Raw genomic sequence first — 20511 nt, 5'->3', positions numbered from 1 at the left:
GATGTGAAACAAATTCTGTGTTCATTACTTCATAATAGAGTGCAAATATGCTCTTTGATATTTTTCATCCAGAGTTCAAAACCAGCAGTGCTATATTGTTGAACTGCAGTGCTTATCACTCAGGTCTGTTATTGTTACAGCCATGAGTATCTCCTGTATGTATACTGATGTATATTTAACCCCACTAAAGCAAGATGGCAGAACCAGTCCCTCTTTATATCCAAAAGAAATTACCAGGTGTGGTATTTGTTCTATTTGGCTTCTGGAGATGTTCCTCAATAATCTCCAATTGCAGGTTACGTACAATATCTATATTCAGTGAAACATAAAGAAACTGATAGGAAATGTCATTCTGTAGTTTAGAGGAATTCTGCTGAGTTTAATAGAGGATGATTGAGTCTGATAAAAACAGAATTTTGAACACTACAGTGATCCAAAAGTAAGGAAAACAGGGAGGTGCACAGCATGGTCCTTTAATAAAGTACATTTCCCCTTGCTCTTGCATGAATCACCTCTGACAGCACGGCCATGGAGGGAGAGAGGCAGCAGGAGGAGGCAGAGCTGGGCAATGGAAAGGGAGCTGTGGTTAAGGCAGTGGCTTTGCAGACCATCTGACTGGATTTCTTTTCTGTCCCTGCCTAAGGAAGTCATTTAGGAGATGTCTGTGGCACAGTGCCATTCTGCATTTAGTTTGGTTACTAAAAGCAGCTGCTTTTCTGCACTCACTAGGGGCAGAAGTGGACAGTTTCTCCCACTGGCTCTGCATTCTCTGTCTGTGAAATGGGAGGATTAAAGTTTCTTTCCCCTTACCCTGCTCTGTGCATGGCATCCCCTGTCTCAGTGTGTTGATACGAACAGGAGGCCAAGCTCACAGGTCTTGGTCTTCTTTGGCCCCTCTTAGCAGCAATTGCTTTTGCTCCAGAAACAACTGGTTTTGGAATTGCCAGGATTTAGTTCCCAGCGGCAGTGGATGTTTGTTTTGCCACTGGAAGTTGACTTCTGCTCTCCTATGGAGTCAGTGCGTAGCTGATCTACCAATTAATTTCATGCCTGATTGCAATGTTTCTTGTAACTTTTACAATCCCTTTAATCACCGTGACCAGATCCTTGTTTATGCTGTAACCCTGTAAGAGGAAACAGCATCCAGACACAGCTTTCTTGCTATCTAGTCATAAGGGATAGAGACAAAGACTTGTCTTGAATAATATATAAAATCCAATTTAATATTAACTCTGTTGTAATATTCAATTCCAGAAGCATATATGGAAGCAAATATTAATCCATTAGATTCTTTGTAATTATTTGAACTATTTTTATTAAACATATTAAAACTATAAAGTATTAAGCTTTAAATTTACAACAGCTATTCTTAAAAATTAATAATTTATTGCTAAATGTTACTGTATTATTAAAGTTACAGTCATGCATTCAAAACTGAATCATTTTCACCTACTGCCCCAATAAATTTCTTTAGCAGCATGTAGGAAACTAGGTGAAAGAGGTAAATACTTTTGTATCAATTAGATCAGCTACCCCAATTAGAAGTATTTAATCAAGTGAGGAAAAAGGTCTTTTCAGATTTAAGTTATCTTTTTCACCTAGTCTTGAACTGATGCAACATCTGAATGTGGTTGCTCTGAAAACTGGGGAAACTTTAAAAACAAGGACATGTCTAAACATGCCCAATGTAAATATTGTCAATGGAATGCAAATGCTAGTAAATGCTAGTCCCTTGTCTTTCTGGTTTTGAACATGTAGTGAGAGGGAAAAATGTCTTCAGATGTAGGAAAACCTGTGCAAGAAAAAAAAATCACCGCATTTTCCCTTTAACATTTTGGAAGATAAATTTACAATTATGGTTTCAGTTAAAGCTGTAAGAAAGGACTTTTCATCTTTTCAAGCTGTGAAGTCCTGTCCTCAGTGTTGGTGCTTCTGACTTTTTTATTTCTCTAAGTACTAAATGGGGTTTGCAGAAAGGAAACTAAAACAAATGGGAGCAAGCAAGAAGGGACATGACTAGGGTTTACTGTTCAGAGCACTCGCCTCCACAGAGGAAAGAAAGGAGGAGAAAAATTTTGTATACTGGTCTCTCTTTCAGAGAATATCTGTGCCTTCTACCACAAATACCACTAGATTAAAAGTAGGGGTTAACTACATATGATTATTTGGTTCTTATTTTGTTTTGATGCAGTCAGTTTATTTCATTGTTTGCTGCATCACGATGACATTCACGTGACAGTATTAAGACTCCAAATTATTTAGTTGGCTTACAGTGCCTTTACAAACTGCTTTGCACATGCTTCAGCCACGCTCCCTTCCTACTCTATATATACTTGGATGAGATGCTGCTTCTGTTCAATGTTAGTGTTCAGTCAGAGCCATTTGTCTTTGGGTTTTGGGGCTGGCCTTTTTTTTTTCACTTTCTTTCTTTCTTGTTTGTTCCAGAAACAAAACCATTAGCATTTCACACTAGCCCTTTGGTAGGCCATCTGCTTCTGTGAGAACTGTGCTGGAGTCCTGGATCTGCTTAGGATGAGGAATAGGTAGAGGAAACATTAGAGAGTGTTGCAGGGTCGAGAGCCTGAAATGCTGTGCTCCAAGGAGGAAGAAAGGGCAGGGCTGAGGGAAGACATGCATGGGGTACTGCCTCATTAAAACTAACAATATGAAAATGTCTTACAGAAAGCTTGAGCCACTCATCCATGTTTTCATCAGCTGGGCAGAATCTCGCCCTGGGGTGCCAGCATGCTCCTGCATCCTTGCAGATGCAGCTGCCTTTGCGTGGGGAGCCGCGTGGCCAAGCCACCACTGCCCGGCCCATCACGGTCTGACAGCAAGAGATCCAGGGTGACAGATCTCAACTTGCCTTTCCCTGCTATCCATTCTCAGCCATTAACTGTTCATGCAAGCTCCCAATTAGGCTATGGATGATAAGAGCATTAATTGGCAAAGTCACATTCCTTAGCATCTGACAATATTGATGTTTACCCTTTCTGTTTGCCCGTCTTCAGTCTTTTATGCCATTTATTATTTCTTTCATGTTGATCACACACAGGAATAAATAAGAATGACTGTACTTTCTAGTTTGAATTTTAGCCCATTCTTTTTGATTTAGAAGCTTTCTTTCAGTACATCAAAACCTTTAGTTCGGAAAACATTTAGTTTAGTTTTCCATTTTGTGGTATTTCCCCATTAAGATATTGTTCAGCTGAAGTAACATGGTTTAATAACTTCTCCAGCAGGATCAAACAGGCAAGCCCCAGCTTCACTGATGATGATTAAGGGTGGGAGTCATGCTATGAGAGAGTGACTAAGTGCTGTTATTGAGATCTGACAATTTTCCTGGAAGATGGATCTGATAACTCTATAACAAGCATATTTCAGTGAAATGACCCAATTTTAGAAGATTAGTATATTTTCCTAAATTCAGTATGCCTTTATAGAAATCTCATGTCTACAAATCTGTAGGAGTTCTCTGAAAGGAATTCTAAAAAGGGAAACTATAATACCTACCTGGTAGTCTCAGGGAATTGCAGTACAGAGGTGCATCCTATAGGAGCACTGTCATTTTATGTTCTGGATCTGTGAAGGCATGTAAGATTAGTTGAGGCTGAAGGCAGTAGGAAATCACAGTGAAAAACAAGGATCCTGGGAGTTCAGCATTTGACAACATTCTTCTTAGAAAAGTGAATGCCTAACAGAGCCTCAAGGTGGTCTTACTCTTGTAAGTAATTAATGTGGCCATTATAAGTAATGGTTTTTTACGAGCTGGGAGAACTATCTCACTTAAACAAATTAATTGCACAAAACTTTGCAATTCTTATGCTGGCAGAGATTAACAGTTAGGCATAACAAGGATACAGGTTATAACAGGAATATAAATGAGAGTCACAATACAACTGAATAGTGGATAGGCATAGGCCTTATGAATGTGGAAGAAAACAGAAATATTTCTGATAGCTGTGAGGTGTCTTACATAGATTTAAACGTTTGTATTTTCAGGTATAAAACTGCTTTGCTTGAAACAAGTAATTTAGAATTCTCTCTTTTGTAGCTAGATAAGTGGAAGCTCAGTTTCATTCTTGTGTAGGGAGAGGATTTGGTTCTTCCTTTATCGCTTCCCTCCCACTCTGGAATCCTTTTCACATTTGTAATGGGACTCTTATCAATAAATAAGGTTTCTATTCAATATGACAAACTTTGGCAGGGCTAGGTGGTGGCCCAGATCTTGTATCCAGTATGTAAGGTGCTTCCACTGACTCTGCATTTATTCTTGGAGGAAGCAAAGAACAGTGGTTCAGGGAAAAAAAGATCCCAGGCTAGGTTTTAGGAAGGAATGCTTCATGTCCATCCATGGCCCTGCAGAACCCTGAGCTGCTGCTGATGTTGTGTCTGCATCAGTAGGGAGGGGAAGACAAGAGCAGAGACACAATTACACCAGATCTGTGGCTGTCACTCTCAGAAGAGCAGTCAGAAAATTGCCCTCAGTCCCAACTGTCTCCTGAGTGGAGTTACCTCTTGTGGCTGCTGAGTGAAGACCACTCAAACTCACTTGTGCTAATGAGTGTCCCAATCAAATCCCTATTTTTTCATCTTTTAAATCAAATCAACAACAATAACAAACCAACAACAAACAAAAAAACCCCAAACAACCAGAAACCCCCAAACAAAAACTCCCACCCCTAAGTAAATAAAAGATGTATCCTGAGGTTGTTTCAACAGCATTTTCATCTTTTTTCTTCTGGCTAATTAAGTCATCACCTAATTGTTTATTTCAGAAGTGGGCCAAATTCTATGCTGATATAAATGGGCGCAGCCCTTTTAGCAGTAACTCCTACTTAACTCAGTTCTACTGACCTTTAAAAATTGATTCAGAAGTTAAAAGAAAAAAACTTGTTTATTGCCTTGGCCTCAGGTTAACAGAGCAACTGAAAATTCATAATGGAACCTAATAAATAAAGAACTTCATGTTTGTCGTCCAAGCTAACACAGGTGAATTGATGCTTTCCATCCTTTTCAATCCTCCCACTAATTTTTTCTGACCAATATCATTTTTATTATATTTTTCATAATATTTCATTTATCTAAGAATGTTCTTTCCAGTGGTAATTGTATTATTCTCACTCTAGACAGTCACGTATTTGAAGATATATTCTGTAGCAGGACAGTTTTTTTCAGTATGACATTTGAAAATGTAGTGCTAGAAACTTGTGAGTTCTGATCTTTTTTATTTTGCTGCTAAGAACTGCATACAATTCCAGAGATCTCTGTGGTTCTTAGGTGTTGGAATTTCATCATTCTAGGTTCTGCCCGCTGGTCCATATTTTCAAGTGGCAAAATAACTCCCTGTATGAAGCACAATATTGAGTGTAATGTGAGGTTCTCCTAACCAGGCTTTAAGGAAATTCTTGTACTGCCATTTCAGTTTTTCCTGTCATTTGCTTCATTATGTTGCTGCATATGTGGTTGACTCATCAGTCCTTCTGATCTGAATCATGCTCTTTAATATGTGCTTTTGTGTCGGTGTGCCAGGTTTGGCTGGGATAGAGTTAATTTTCCTCCTAGAGCTTGGATGAGTGGCTGTGTGGTGCTTAGCTGCCGTCTGGGGTTAAACCACCACACTCAGAAATATTTTTACAACTCTAAATATGTCTGGAAAATGCAGAAGACAGGAGCTCTGGAAAAATAATTTTAGGAGATCCAAGAAAATTTTCAAGAACCTAGACAGCTTCCTTTGCATTTTATTTTTCTGAAATTCTTAGTCTTTGGATTGGGAATTTTATGCTGTTTTCAGGATATCTTTTTGAGTAAAACAGTGTGTATAATGGTGACAGAATCATTGCCAGATTTAAAAATAACCCCAGCAGCAACAGCAAAATGCTGTCCCTTGCAGTTTGTCTCCCTGCACCAACATTCCTTCTATATTTTCAGTTATCATCATTCACAATTAAATAGCTATAAACTGAGTTTTATGACAATTTAAAGTGCTTCTGAATGCACCAAAACCCATGTGGTGTATATCACATACACAGCTTGCTGAACTAAGGAGAGAAATTATCTAAAAGTAAGTTAGGTGGAAGCTTTCCACAGTCTCCTTATGTGACCTTGTATGAGGCCACGAATGTTTGAGGTCAGAGAGAACATAAATACTCATTTCTAAATGACTCATTCTGAATACTCCGCTAGACAAATTTTAAAATAATTCTAGCTAACCAGCACTGAAAACATTTTGGACATTGATCATTAATGTTCTACATGTTGGTTTGGCAAAACAGTTTTTCCCAGATTTTTGTACTAGAAAACAAAATAAAAGCTTTGCTCAGACTGCCCCCTGCAGAACACACAGCACTGGGGTTTAATGCCTCGGTTATTGTCAGCGACAAGAGAATCCAAAGGTAACATCACAACAGCGAGCTCATCCATAGCTTACAGAAATAAAGCAAAGATAGACTAATAGTTATTTTTCAAGGTATTTCAAAACCCCCATGATGGAGGTGTTTAACTGTGTCTGGATGGACATTCATTTCAGGAAATGTCCCTAATATGTAGCTACTGTACTTCTTCTAGAGTAAGAACAGCGTGCAGAAGCACAGACCCCGCTAGTTACAGTCAGGGCCCCAGACAGGGATTTACCAGCCCACCCATGGCTTTGTTCTCAGCTGCTATCAAGAGAGTTCCACTGAAACTTCACCAGGACTCTGCTCCTGACTGGACCTAAATATATATTCATTAAATGACAAATACTTTGAAAAACTAAAATATAATATCCTGTGACTCATGTCTTAGGTTTTCCTCCTATTAAAAGGGTAAAAAAAAAAAAAAAAAGGTGCTGTCAACATCATGAGCATTTGCTGTTCTCACTGTCCCTAATAGGTCTGTGTATGGCAGTGGGAGAAAGTTTCTTATGAAACCTTCATGTAACTAAAAAGGAAGGGTTTAAATCACCCTTCAACAAATATAATTTCAGGAACAAGGCAGGAGAGCATTCAGACACTTCCAGAAACTGGAGAGATTTGGGGTAAAATGCAAATCTGGGTTTGGGATGGAAAGAAAAAGACATATGACAAGCATTACAAGTTCTGATTCCTGATAAAGGCTTCTTCCAAGTAGGGGCTTATGTTTTACATATTTATTCAAATAGAAAATCTGTTAGAGCCATTAAGACTTGGATGTTGGCTCCACGATCTTTCCCTATCAGATTCTCAGTCCTCAGACTACATCGGGGCAAAAGTTTTCCATTTGACAATGCCAATCAAGGAAAACACAGAGGTAGGACATTTTCCTGATGGATACACATCAGCTGTGAAACACTGTTGTCTAAAAATGAATTATTTCAAGTTTAATGGGCCCTAAAATTGTAACTTTTTTTTTTAAGACAATGTCAAAAACATAAGCCTGTTTTCTCCACCACACAGTGCTTTCCTCAGAGACTACCTGATCCTATGGGATTCTAAGTCCTACCATGTGAAAAGGAGTAGGAAGTTTCTCAGATATTGCTGCCTTTCCTATTTTCTTTGGCTCTTGAGCTGTACGGTTTTTAAGGCATGCCAGACACTGTCTTCACATGAGATACTCACCCAAAAAGCATCAGAGAAAACATTTAATATTTTCATTACAGATTTGACACCCTTGAATATTTCAAGGAACTGGATTGTTCAACTCAGTTCTTTCTGTATTGGGGAAGTGGAAGGCTGTTTCTTTCCCACCAAAAACTAAATACTCTGTGGTTAAATCTAAGATCCCACAGTAAGATGACTTTTTTCCAGAGAGACCATAAACCAAATACTGATTTACTCCCTTTCTGCTTTGTGAGATTACTGTCCTCTGTTTGGATCAAGAAGGAAACACCCTGGAAGCATAAATGCTTGTTCTTGCTTCAGAATCATACTTAGCACCACCTACAAAAGCAGCATCACACCTTTTCCAACCAAGTAAATGCAATTATCACATTGGGAAAAAAGAAAACATTGTACTGAATATCCACTGGCTTTAATCTTTCATTGGAAGATCCTGCAAGGTTTTTCATCCTGTAGAAACTTAAACCAAGTAAAATCTCAGTGTCTCATTTGTTGATGATCACAGTCATTTCCAGAGTTTTAGAATAAAGCTGACTGTCATTAGGAAATTGAGTTAAACTGCAGAAAAGCCTGTTTGGATGTTTGCAGCGCTGTTTCTTTAGTCCTGGTTAAGGGCTAATTTCTGTGCAGGGCTCAGTGCCCTTTCAAAGAAGATGTAGCTGAAGGTATTTTGCAACTGAAATGAAGATTCCATTGACTTACATGATTTCTTTCCTACTTGCAATATGTTTGTGAGAATGGGCCACCTTAATGTTTATGGTGACACTATTTTAAGTGAGGTTTTGAACTACATTTGTAGTCGCATATATTTTTTAACCTAAATATTAAAACTACAGCTTGCTCCAACATCTGGTTGGTCATGTGATTTTGTTGGGGTATAATCTAACAAACCCCCAAAATTTTAAAGACAAATCTGGCTGCTAAATTTTTATATTCTTTGAAATGTTACTTAATTTTCTGAGGTTCATTCTCTTTATTTTCACAGATTTTTCATATTATATTTCTAGGCATGGGCCCACTACTCCACCTGTATTCCTTAGTGGCAGAGAAAAGATCTGTTTTAGAATTAGTACCACAAGTATGTAGTAAAAAGAGGGAAGGTTGAATTTTTACATAATGCATAGAAGGTATTATTCTTCCAATAAATGAAAGACATTACATCAATGGAAATGGAGTCAAATAGAATCCTTACTGTTGATCTTCTACCTAAATTTGCTACAGATTTCTTAAGCTCTGTTCCTGCACTGTGTCCCTTTTGTAAAGGTTCTGTTTTAGCAGTTTTACTGCAGGAAGGACAGATTTTGCAGAAGTGGATTCTTTCCAAGTTTAAAAGTAATTCTTGGAAATCTCTTAGAAGCGTCCATTGCTTTAGAGACTGTTTATACAAAAGTCTGAATTCTTGACTTTCTTTGAGGTGAGAATTGTACCTATAATGTGAGAACATAAAAGTAATGCAATTTTTTTTAATGTTTGCAAACATTTTTTTCCCTTATTTCCTACGAGAAAGTTTGAAACAAGTTATAATTTGTTGGTTACATTTTGTAATGAGGTATCCCTATCTAATTTCTCTGTTATTAATTAAACAAGTAGGCATATCTTTCAGCTGGGCATTAGAAAGCTGGGCATTATTTTGATATATTCAAAATTTGCTCATAATTATTGGGATGTTAGGAGTTGCTGCAGAAAAGATCCAAACAACTTGGCTCATAACACCAATCCTTTTACTATCATGAAGAGTCTTAAGAGATGTTATATTAAATAATTGGGACAATTAACAAATTTCTACAGATAATACCTTTCTTTTGACATCTTGTGGTCAAAGTTATATCCAAAATAAATTATTGATGAAGGACTACTCCTTCACTTTTAATTTTCAAGGGTACATTTTTTGATATATTTAATTATTTAGAGATTGGAACACCTCAGTTGTAGACCTAAGTATTTTAGATCTCTGACTATATCTCTGTAATAAGAGATGACATTACAAGGAATGAAATATGTACTGAGTTAAAAATATATTAAATGTGAACGGAGACTTTTTTCTTTCTGACTGAGGCGATTTTCTGTTGACAGCAAAATGATCTTTGCTTCGTATGTTTATTTGCCTCATTTTCCCTTCTCTCAATACGCAAAGATTTCAACATGAAACCAATGTAATTTTCTGTAATTTAATTTTAAATAATATATAAATAGATTTATGTTTACGTTGTAAATTAGACTTATAATATTGGCAGCAAAAATTAAGGAGCTGACTGATGGAAAGAAAAAAACAACGTCTTCCTTTCCTTGTTTTGTCCTAGTTCCTTCCTTCCTCTGCCAACAATCACAACTCTTTCTTCAAAGGGAACACACAGCCAAAGCCTGACTTTTCAGTTTTTCTTTTGCACTGAGCAAGCTGAAGCATAAGTCCAGACCCTTGTTTGCTAGACTCCAATGACACGTGCCAATAGGGTTCCTTAAATTACATCTCCACTGGTCTAAGTAAAAGAGAAAACATTAAACAAAAAAGTCTCTTTCCTGACAGTTTAAAACACAAATACCAAAATATTTAGCTTCCCTTTTGCAAAACCCAAGGACAGTGTGGCCCAAATGAACAGGAATCACGGCCTGGGAAGTGTTGGACTTCTGGCCCTCAGGTCTGTTTTGGAATACGGAGTAGATCTACCTTTTGGTGGGCTGCCAAACACTGAAATGACCAGAAATTGACAGGTAATAGGGTGATGATTGCTGAAATATGGCAGGACTGAGATGTCTGTCTAATTTGCAATCGAAGGCAATGTTTCAAATTTTCTATTTGCAATCAAAGGCAATGTTTCAAATTTTCTTCTTCCCATTAGAGATGGGTTTGGTCCTCATGGACACCTCCCACAGGCATAAAGCACCAAAGGGTTTTTAGGATTGGGGCAATGGAATGTTTTCTCTAGGGCACTGTGCCACATCATAGCGCTTTGCTGTTGATTAAAATCAGTCTTATTCCCTATTCCCAGAGCTGTTGGGCTCTTAACTCCAGACATCACCTTTGACTCCGTGTTGCCAACTAAATTAAGAAGACAAGAAAGGTGAGAAGTGTCTGTAGTATTTGCAAATGTGAATAAGTGATTGTAACGATGTTTTTCTCCCTGTACGTGGCTTTTATTTGTTACGTTTTATTGATTTCTGCTTTTTGAGTATCTGAATGCAGGCAATATTCAGTACTACAGATTCATAAGGCAGCCAAATAATCACTGGTTAAAATATGCCCACAAAATTCCTCTTCAGTCCAAATAATTTTCTCTCCAAACATTTATCCCTTTCATTTGACAGAGCAAATCTTTTATTCTGCTGCATTTGGTCACGAGGAGTGTAAGAAGAAAACAATTAAATTGTGAGTTGCGTTAGCTAGCGAATGTCTTCCTTTTCTGTTTTTCATATAAACACAAACTTGTGACTGTCAATTTGGATCATAAGGGAAATGGAAATTGGAACTCTACTGGAAGTATGGAATGGCACATCCTAAAAATAGAAGTGCAACAGGTATTCCCATCAGCTGGTCATGGTCTTACCCATTCCCTTACCTGAGTGAAATGATCTGGCAATGTTACTTTGCAAGAGATATTTAGAGAAAAACAAAGCAGAGAAGGAAAAAACACAGTAGAAATGTATGGGATGAGCAGGAGGAAGTAAATGGAAATGCTGATTTTTAGATTTTCTAGTTCTCTGACTCTGTTTGCACCCAAAAGTGGACAACTTGCCAGGAAAATATGATTGCTAGCTCTAATTATTCAAATATTTGTGAGGAATGCTGATTATATAACCACCCTAAGAGTCTGAAAGAGCACATTTCTTTGAACTGTGCAGCTGACATGCACTGGTTAAACAATAATAGTAATTAATATAATTTGCTAATAAAAAAAGACATTCATCCACCAGTGTATTTTACATTAGCAAAGGAAAATTTGCAGTATCCTACAATCACAGGATACTAAATAAACAGTAAACAACTGTATTCCAGTTTTCACAAGCTGGAAAGTCAAAGCACAAAAATGTGAAGCTGGCCACACTTTGAAGGCAGTTCCAGGAAAAAAAAAATAAATCAGGATCACTTTGTTATTTTTGTCTTGTGGTAACACTCAGAAGTTCTTTTTCTGAGACAGCACCCCCATCAAGAATACATTAGAAATATGCATAACTTCACATGATGCACAGGATAAGTAAATAGTTCTCAGCACACCTAAATAAACATCTTTGAAAATTTCAGTCTGAGAGGTCAACTAATGGTAGGAAGCTATTTTTCTTCTCAATCTTTCTTTATTTTATTCCCACCTAACAGGATACTATAGCTTATGACATATGGTCCCTTAAATTAGGCACTCCAAACCTTGTTCGTTCATCTCTGTGTGTGGAGCCAAGTTGTCTATTAATAGGAAAATCCTTGCCCTGGAAAAATGTGTATGCACCAGTCTCTGCATGGGGGAAATGAAGGATATGCTACAATAGGGAATAAAATTAATTTATTATGTATTACGGAAAGAACCACTCTAATGTAACACTGCCAAACAAAGTGGAGAAGTGCTGTTAAACCTTTATGTTTCAGAGGTATGGTACATTTAGCAACTTGATGTCTGTGTTATCCCACATGCTGACTTTCCAGAGTCATCTCCAAGTTGTAACAGATAACCTCTCTTTGGCTACCAGAGCCCAGAGAGGCATAAACTGAGACCACCAGCTAAGACATTATGTAATTGCTGTGCATATGAGCACTGAATGACCTCAGGTGCTGTGTTTCAATGAAAAGATTTAGCCAAAACCAAGAAGAGTTACATGTAAAAAGGATTTGCTAGTATGTCATTTTTTCTTTTATAAAACTAGAAATTTTAAAGGAACACTACAATGAAAGTGCTGACACAAAACACTATTATTAGAAATATCCAATAAAATTCCCACCTTCCCATGCAACATGCTTAGTGTAAGTTTAAAAAAAAAATCATTAAAAATAATTGTCTTGTGGAAGTGAGTTATAGAACTTACTGTGGAAATGAGTTATAGAACTTAGCGATTATTACTGTGCAAGAATTAATAGATATGTACGTAATCACCAAGCTCTCTTGATTATTTCAATAGCCATTCCTCTGCTTTTGAGAAATGCAATTTTGCAGCATGATTCTATACATCATAGCACTGCAGAGATCATTTGCCTAGCCCATCACTTTGGCTGTCAAATGTAACACTCTTTTTCTATCAGATATAAGCAGCTTGTCTTCACCTTCAAAGCCTGCACCTCATCCTACCTATCATCTCTCATGCAGGATGAAGAAATCACTTCTTTCACTGATTAGCCCATGATGCCAGCCTCCTTCATTGACTTCTTAGATTTTCAGTCACTCAGTTTGAAGCTTTATCCCACACCATTCCTTACATTTGGAAAGTGCTTCTTCAGACATCTGTAAAGCGACCTCTTTATCTTCCTTCTAATCCTGTCTGTGAGGTTCCCCTGCCATTATGCCTTCAAAAGAAGTTTCAGAGTTTGGACTGAATTTTCCTAGTTATAATGAGCTGTTCCCAAAAAAAAGATTTCTGGATCAGCTTCAAATGGAGCACTCCCAAAGATCTGAAGGTTGGTATTTCCTACTCAGATGCTGCACTGTCAATTCTGTATAGTTACCAGTGCCACATTTTTCAGAGGATGTTGCTTTGCTGTTTTTGGGCACCAATACATTTCCATTTGAAAACACAGGATGAATATAAGGGTGATCTGTCTGGATTGTAGGAGTGACATGTCTGAAACAAGGGATAACCTAGAGGGCGTCTTGGTCTTTTCCTTCATATGGCAAGTATAAGATACTATTTATATTGATTAAATGAAATAGTCTTCCTGCTGCTGGACACAGGCATAGGAAATTGTGCTGTAGAATTATGTGGAAGGACTGATGGACATTTTTAGTTTTGGTGACCAGTTTGGGGGCAGTTGGGGGCAGGATATTGCCTATGGCTTGTTCAAATTTCTGTTGTGGGAAGAATGAGTAGTCATGGGAAGCAGTGTATTGCACTGGGTCACCATCTCAGAAGAGAACATTTTGCTTTGAAGCAGTAACATTTGCAGCCTGTGGACTTGAACATGTTTGCTGTTGTGTTGTGTTTGTATTCCCATCTCCAGTAGCAGTGACTCAGGACCAAGTCATCCCTTTATGGGAATTATCTACGAAGGAAACTGGAAACTCCATGGCATCTCTCTGTCATCTTTCCCTCCAGATGGTGCCTCCAAATCCCTTCTGAAGGCAATTGTGTAAACCAGCATGTAAGTAAGTTCTGTTGGTTTTGATCTAAGTATCTCTAGTTATGTTGAAGATTTTGTTTCAGGATGCTGGAAAGGTGCCTTCCTCCTCCTCTCCCTCACCTGTGGCTCCTAGCACTCAGCCCCAGCCACCAGAGCACTCCCATGTCTCCTGAAAAGGCAGGAGGTGACAGTCTACCCAAACTCCCCAATTCAGGTTTTCTTGAGCCTCCTTTCTACAAGGTTTTCATCCCCCAATCCATCAGCATTTCCCACTGCTGCAGGACCAGCAGGCTCCTCCATTACTCTGCATGCAGACACTCAGAGAAACCTTGAGAGCCCTCCATCACTGCAGAGCAGTTGGACTCACGTCTCAGGCTGGCTAAAATCTTCTGAAAAGTACTGTAGTGCTCAGGTGATTAAACTATCTTCCGAAGAAGCACGGACTAGATCCAATTTGAAAATCTTTAACATATGAGATAATCATTTTTAAAACACCCTTTTAGATTGTCTTTCTAAAATTTGTCAGGAGTGGATCTGCGCTTTTAGAAAGTCAGGCACCAATGGGATGTAGATAGCAAGGCATAGTCTTGGTCAGAATTTCAGACTGAAAACACCCACAGAGTTGTGCAGATTTTTCAGAAACTGAAATCGCTTCCAGACTGAGCTTTTTAAAATAAGTTTCAGCATAAAACTATTTTTGTAGCCAAACTATAAACCTCTGAAAATAAGAGTTTATGTGGAAAGGCTGAAGCTTTACTTACAGCACTGGTAATGTCTATAGCACTTGATGATTTGATGTTGAAGGCTATTAATTCCAAAAACAACTTTCATGGAAGAAGCTGAACTTTGGAGGTCAATGAGATCTCAGAGGAAGCTGGACTGAAAACTGAGAAAAGCTGATTTTGTCCATGTAAATCAATTGTTACTGTTTCCTGTCTGAGAAAAAATTTAATGCAAATACTAAGGATTTATGAACAGGAAAAGGGAGAACCTCTAAAGGTCTTGTAAGAAGTGATTAATAACAATGTTATTTTTTTAGATAATGCTATTTTAAAACTATGTTCAAAAGCCATGCTGATGGTTTAAGCAAAGAATAAACTATGTTCACTTATGTGCCCTGGTTTAAAGTTTGTGGTCAATGTTAAGTTGTGATACTGTAATTGCAAACACTGTTCTTCTTTCAGCAGAAATTAGGACAATTAACAGAGAATACACAAAAATTTTCAGTAAGACAGCCCAGAAGACTTGAAAAAAAATTTTTGAATTGTATTTTGAGGCAAAAATATGTCTGGCAGATCTATTTTGAGGGGAGCTGCAAGAGCATGAGGCTGCATTAGGCAGAAGTCTTCCAGTGTAGCGTGAGAAGCTCACTCCTTAGTTTCTACCAGGGATAACCAGAACCCCTAATGCTATTAAGCCCATGTGACTTAATTCCCTAGGAAGTCATCACATTATAGTTCCCCAAATGGTCAAGACTCTGACATAGGGCTTGAATGGCTTCCTGTCATTGGAACTGAAGAATGCTTGAAAACAAAGCAATAAATCCTCTCCCTTGCTACAGACAAGTAAATGAGAGCAACTCTTTTGGGAGGCTGAAAGCAAAATGTAGGCAAGGAAGGCTATTTTGTGCATTGACTAAAGGTTTTTGGTTAGGCTTCAGGTTCCTTACCAATCTAAGTAACAGGATCCTACTTTGTCTCTTACCAGTTTAAGAAATGTTAAGTTTTTTGGAGCAATTACAACAGACAAATTCATCTGTCAATTAAAATAATAGTGATTGAGGTATTTTGAAATTTGTCTGCTTCTACTGAATTCATGCAAGTAAATTACTAGCAATTGAAGCTATGTGTGTGGGTGATCCTACTAATTAATCACAGCCAGCAACTAGTGTGTCTCATTTAATGCATTTTCTTAATCTTGTATTGTTATTTTGATTATTCCAGAAAAATGGAGAATTAAAAAAAAATACAAAATGTTTCTATGCAGAAAAAACCAAATCCTATTTAAATGGCAGCATGAACAAACTAGTACTTATGCAAGGTTGTACAGGGGCACTATCCAGCCAGTCTCATGGGATGTTCTACACAGCATTCCCAATGTCATGTGTTCCAAAGCCCGTCCCATACAAAATGGTGCACATGGCAGAGGAAGCACAGTACATCTATTCTTTCCCTCCTTCATGAAATGTGGATGGGACAATAACTGAGTAAAATGAACCGTGAATATTGAGCACAAGGAGGAAGATATTAATCCAAGATATTAATCCTGAAAGTGATTGGTAAATATTTTGGAGATGTCTCAGTAACCTATGAAGAGAACACAGGTGATTCTGCTCCTGTAGACGTTCTCTCTGAGCTGCTAAAAGTGCCACTTGTACAATGTGGTCAGTGGTACCACTTGTCTTAGTGCCACTAGTACAAAGTCAAGCCTTACTTTCCCATGTTACTGCTTTTTAAAAAATAACAGCATTAAAGTAAAGAAATGTTTATGTGAATCCAAAAGGAAAGTTAATTTTGTGAGACTGTTACAGCTACAAATTATATCAGGGCACCACAAATTATGCACTTTCACAAAGCATAACACTGTTTGAACAATGGAATTAATCCTTTTGGTTACTTTAACTCAAATGTTTAGGATACACTTTTGTTATTTTAAATTTTGAAGTTTAAGACTTTTTCTTCAGTGAAAGAAAAGAGATTTCAGTGTGTCAGAAGAAATCCCCTCTGAATGAAAACATAGCTTCCAAACCAGTTCCCTTCTTGGACAATATTCCTGCTCTCCTAATCCTCTGAATGGCAGACTGAAAGTAGAGTAACATGAATCTTGGCAAACCAGTATTTCCCCAGATGGATTCTGAGCCATTATGGACAGATATATAATTTTTACATTCCACTAAAGCCAATAAACAAAACTGTCAGGATGGCTTATCTTCTAGCAGTCTTACAAGCAAAGAAAAATTTTCCATCATCAAAATCATTGTAGCAGTGCAAACTTTCCAGATTGTGCTACAGCAGCTGTGGCAGTGCAAAGATCTGCCTCGCACCTTGAACTTCTTCAGCCACCTGTGAGCAAAGCTTCCTTTCAATAAAATGGGGATAATCTGTCTGTCTCTTTCAAAAGGGCTATGGCATTGGGCCCTGGTGCTGCACAGAGTATTTTGAGAAGTACAGGTCTGTACTGATGATCCCTTTTTAGTTTCTGAAATCTGGAATCTCAGTCAACCAGGTTGCAGTGATGGAGAGAGCATAAGTACCATGCACATTGGTGACCACAAAATGGATGTATCTATTCTTGATGTATATTTGACACATAAGTTTGGAACTGTATTTTTTAGTAACTAGTAATAGGGAAAACAATAGAAGAGCGAATATCAGAATTCTTAATCATGTATAGTAAATTTAAATAACTGATTATACCCAAATTAGGACTAAAATGGTGTGCAAATAGCATCTATCTCAATGCTGATACTGGCACACATCTAAGTACACCATTTGGGATTCTGTCACCACTACTTTTCCTAACATACCTGATACCTAACAAGACAAAATAATTAAACATTTGGAATAAGAATGGAAGCACAATAGAGAAGAGTTATTTATAAGCAAGTGAGATTGGGGCAGTATTCTGTGGCATCTGTTGTACTTTTGATTAATGTGAAGGAAATGAGGGTATGTTCAAATTATATGCTCACTGCTATAGAACTTTTCAAAGACCTTTTCTGTTTTGTTAACTCTGTTGTACACCCAGGGTTAGTATGAATTTAGTGTTTGGATACCATAGTGTGCTCAGTGTCTCAGACTGGCTTCTGTACGAATTCCTGCCAAGCAACAATTTCATAGCTTTTTTTTTTTTTTCCTATGCCACAAAACTGTTCATTTTGTGCCATTCCTTTGTTTTTAGTACATAACATCACTCAGAGTACATATCTTTCAGCACTTTATGATGACAGTGCTCAGGCAACTCATGGAAAAACAGAAGAAAAATCAGAAAACATTTCAGGACTTGAAAACATAGCTGGAGATACCTAGAGATGGATGTATCTAAGAACCAGAAAATAAATGTGACATATGCAAATGAAAAAGTTTAAGCTGTTCCTCTGCAACTGTTTGACTTGCACTTTGTTACTTGTTATTATTTTCTACAAAACATTCACTTGAAAGAATTTTAGAAAAAGTATTGATGCTTAATAAGCTAGTTCACAATAATCACACGACTAAGGTTGCATATAGAAGGTGCAGGAAACACCCATCCTATAAAGACAGATGTAATTTACTCATCCAAATTAGTGCTTCACTAGTAATGTCATGAAGAGATGAAAATTTCTGAGACTACATTTAATCTTTTATTCATCAGGAATGTTTTGGGTCAGCTTAAACAGGAAAGACTTTCTGGAAAGATAATAAATGAATTTGAATTAAAATTTTATAAATAAAACCTTGTTTTACAGAACAAATACAAGAGATTCTGTCAGAAGCCTTCTCTACAGAAAGATGGACTTCTGTCTCATGGCTGTTAAATAAGAGAAAAATTATTGTTAATGCCATAGGTTCTCAGCGCTAAAATAATGCCTAATACTCTTTTCTAGTGATAATTTTTTTAAATCAAAAGAAGCACCTTTTTGGCATTTTCTGTTTGCAATCAAATTCTCTGTGGTAGTCTTTATGGTGACCTTTGCACTAGAGAAGAGATGCTAAAATCATTAAAACTGATATTGCCACATAAGAGAATACAACTGTTCAATAGGAACCCATTTGAATATGTTTCTTGTGATTTTTTTCTCCCCTCAGAGTAAAGCAATAGCATAATACCCAGCTGCATGATAATATTGGCAAGCAAGGCCATGAATTTCAACTGCAAACCCTAAACACTGAATGTGCTGTGCTTTTTAAAGAAATCCCCTTTTGTATGAGATATGTAATACCCTTTTGTCCTGGAGCAGTTGGCATAATAATAGTTTTCTTTACTTACTCATTGTCATGTGATGGAGCTGCAAAGTGAGCTACACAGTAACAGCATAAAAGACAATTTTCCATTTTTCTCTAATTTTTCAGAAATTTTCTTGTCTTTTAAATGTAAATACTTCTAACTATCTTCAGAAAAGATATCTAGTTATTAACATTTCAGACCTAATTGTTACTTTTCTTAAATCCTACCTAACTATTTGTGCTTTTCTTTTTCATAAGAAACAGGAACATTATTTCCTTTGCATTCACTCCTGAAGAGCCTCAAGCATGGGAAAATTGGGCATATGATCAACTGGTGTAAATCAGAATAACTCTATTCAAAATATCTCTCAAGAGTTTAACAGTAGAACTACTTGATCAGAGAAGCCAAGCAAAATTTATGTTATTAACTGTGTAATTTATATCAGAGTTGTGCATGTGTTATACTGTGCCACTGAGCTAAAAGGTAATCTCGGAGTGAAGAGCCACCTTAAAAACTAGATATCTAGGATACATCTGACACTAAATATAAAATGAAATTTTAGAAATTTTCTGATGAGATTGCCCATGTAAAATTTTTTTAAGATTCCTTTTGGGCTCTTTGATGTGTTCTAGTCTGGGTAGTAAGTAAGGAGTATTTCCCAAAGGAGATACAATTACATTGAAGTGGAGCTCAATTTTATCCACAATGAAATTTAAGAGGAAGACTAAAGCCAGAGGAAGTTCCTCAACTAATGTACAATAGACTAGCCATTATTCTAACTGCTGCTATCAAAGGATTTTTCCTTTGAAATCAGAAGAATTATGCCAAATTACTCTAGTTGTGACTTTGGCCATAAAATTACACATAGTTTTGAACCTCTGGCCTGTAACCACGGCAAAGGGACCATTTCCAGGCAACTCCTGACAAGTAACGAAGGAAAGCAATGCTATTACCCATTATCTCAAATTCAGAGTGCAGAGAGGGTTCACAATCTTACTCAAAAACATTTAGAGGCTCGTAAATTGAAAAAAGGTCAAAACCTACTGGGTTAGATTATTTTGGAGAAGTTCACAAGGTGGATAAACATATAACAATACATGATCAGATCTGAGCAATGCAAAGAATAGCCAGGTAGAAAATAAAGGCTCCAGAGCCCCAGTAAATCTTTTTATAGCTCCACATGTTAAAATAGAAACTATTAGACACAGACACCCTTCAAAAGTTAGATTAATAAATCAGCATATCACTTATGAAGCAACCATATATTACTGTTTTCTAAAATATCTAAGATCTGTCTTTGCTAAACAGTGCAACAAGAAATGTCCACAGCTCCAATCGGTAGAAATTAATACCATAGACAGAAATACTATCACTGAAGCCATGGAGGAAGATGCAGACTCCAGGTAAGACAGTACTATAATGGTTATGTGTACTGTAAAGCTTTTAATCTGGACTCTCACAATTGAGCCATGGGGTTCTATCCTCTGAGAAATAATAGTTGCTTTTTTATCAGTTGGATACCAGATACCCTTAATGCACTGCAGGCTGAGCAACATGTTACACTCTATCTCAGTGGTAGTGAAATATATTAGCTTAGACCATTCTCTTTGCCTAAGGAAACTGAAAAAAAAGTATTTCAGGAGCAAAAAGTTCAGTGGAGCTTTCTGAAATATTTTACTAGAAAGGTATAGCCTATCCTTATTATGTCATTCATTATAAGGCACTCTGAGTTTATTCGGGAGTAAGTTCTTGTGA

The 20511-nt window shown here is 37.2% G+C and overlaps 1 long non-coding RNA gene across 2 annotated transcripts in view; it reads left to right on the top strand.

The window, feature by feature from the left end:
- Nucleotides 1-10562: 10562 nt before the first annotated feature.
- Nucleotides 10563-20511, top strand: part of LOC104695410 — a 56801-nt gene continuing 46852 nt past the window's right edge. For both annotated transcript variants that reach the window (XR_005602524.1, XR_752864.4), the window contains exons 1-4: nt 10563-10636; nt 12863-13170; nt 13711-13851; nt 20065-20159. This is a non-coding gene — a long non-coding RNA (uncharacterized LOC104695410). The remainder of the gene's footprint in view (nt 10637-12862; nt 13171-13710; nt 13852-20064; nt 20160-20511) is intronic.

This window comes from Corvus cornix, chromosome 8 (genome assembly GCF_000738735.6).
Source record: "Corvus cornix cornix isolate S_Up_H32 chromosome 8, ASM73873v5, whole genome shotgun sequence".
Taxonomy (NCBI): domain Eukaryota; kingdom Metazoa; phylum Chordata; class Aves; order Passeriformes; family Corvidae; genus Corvus; species Corvus cornix.
The sequence above is the reverse complement of the archived record's forward strand: the minus strand, read 5'-3'. Positions and strand labels throughout refer to the sequence as shown.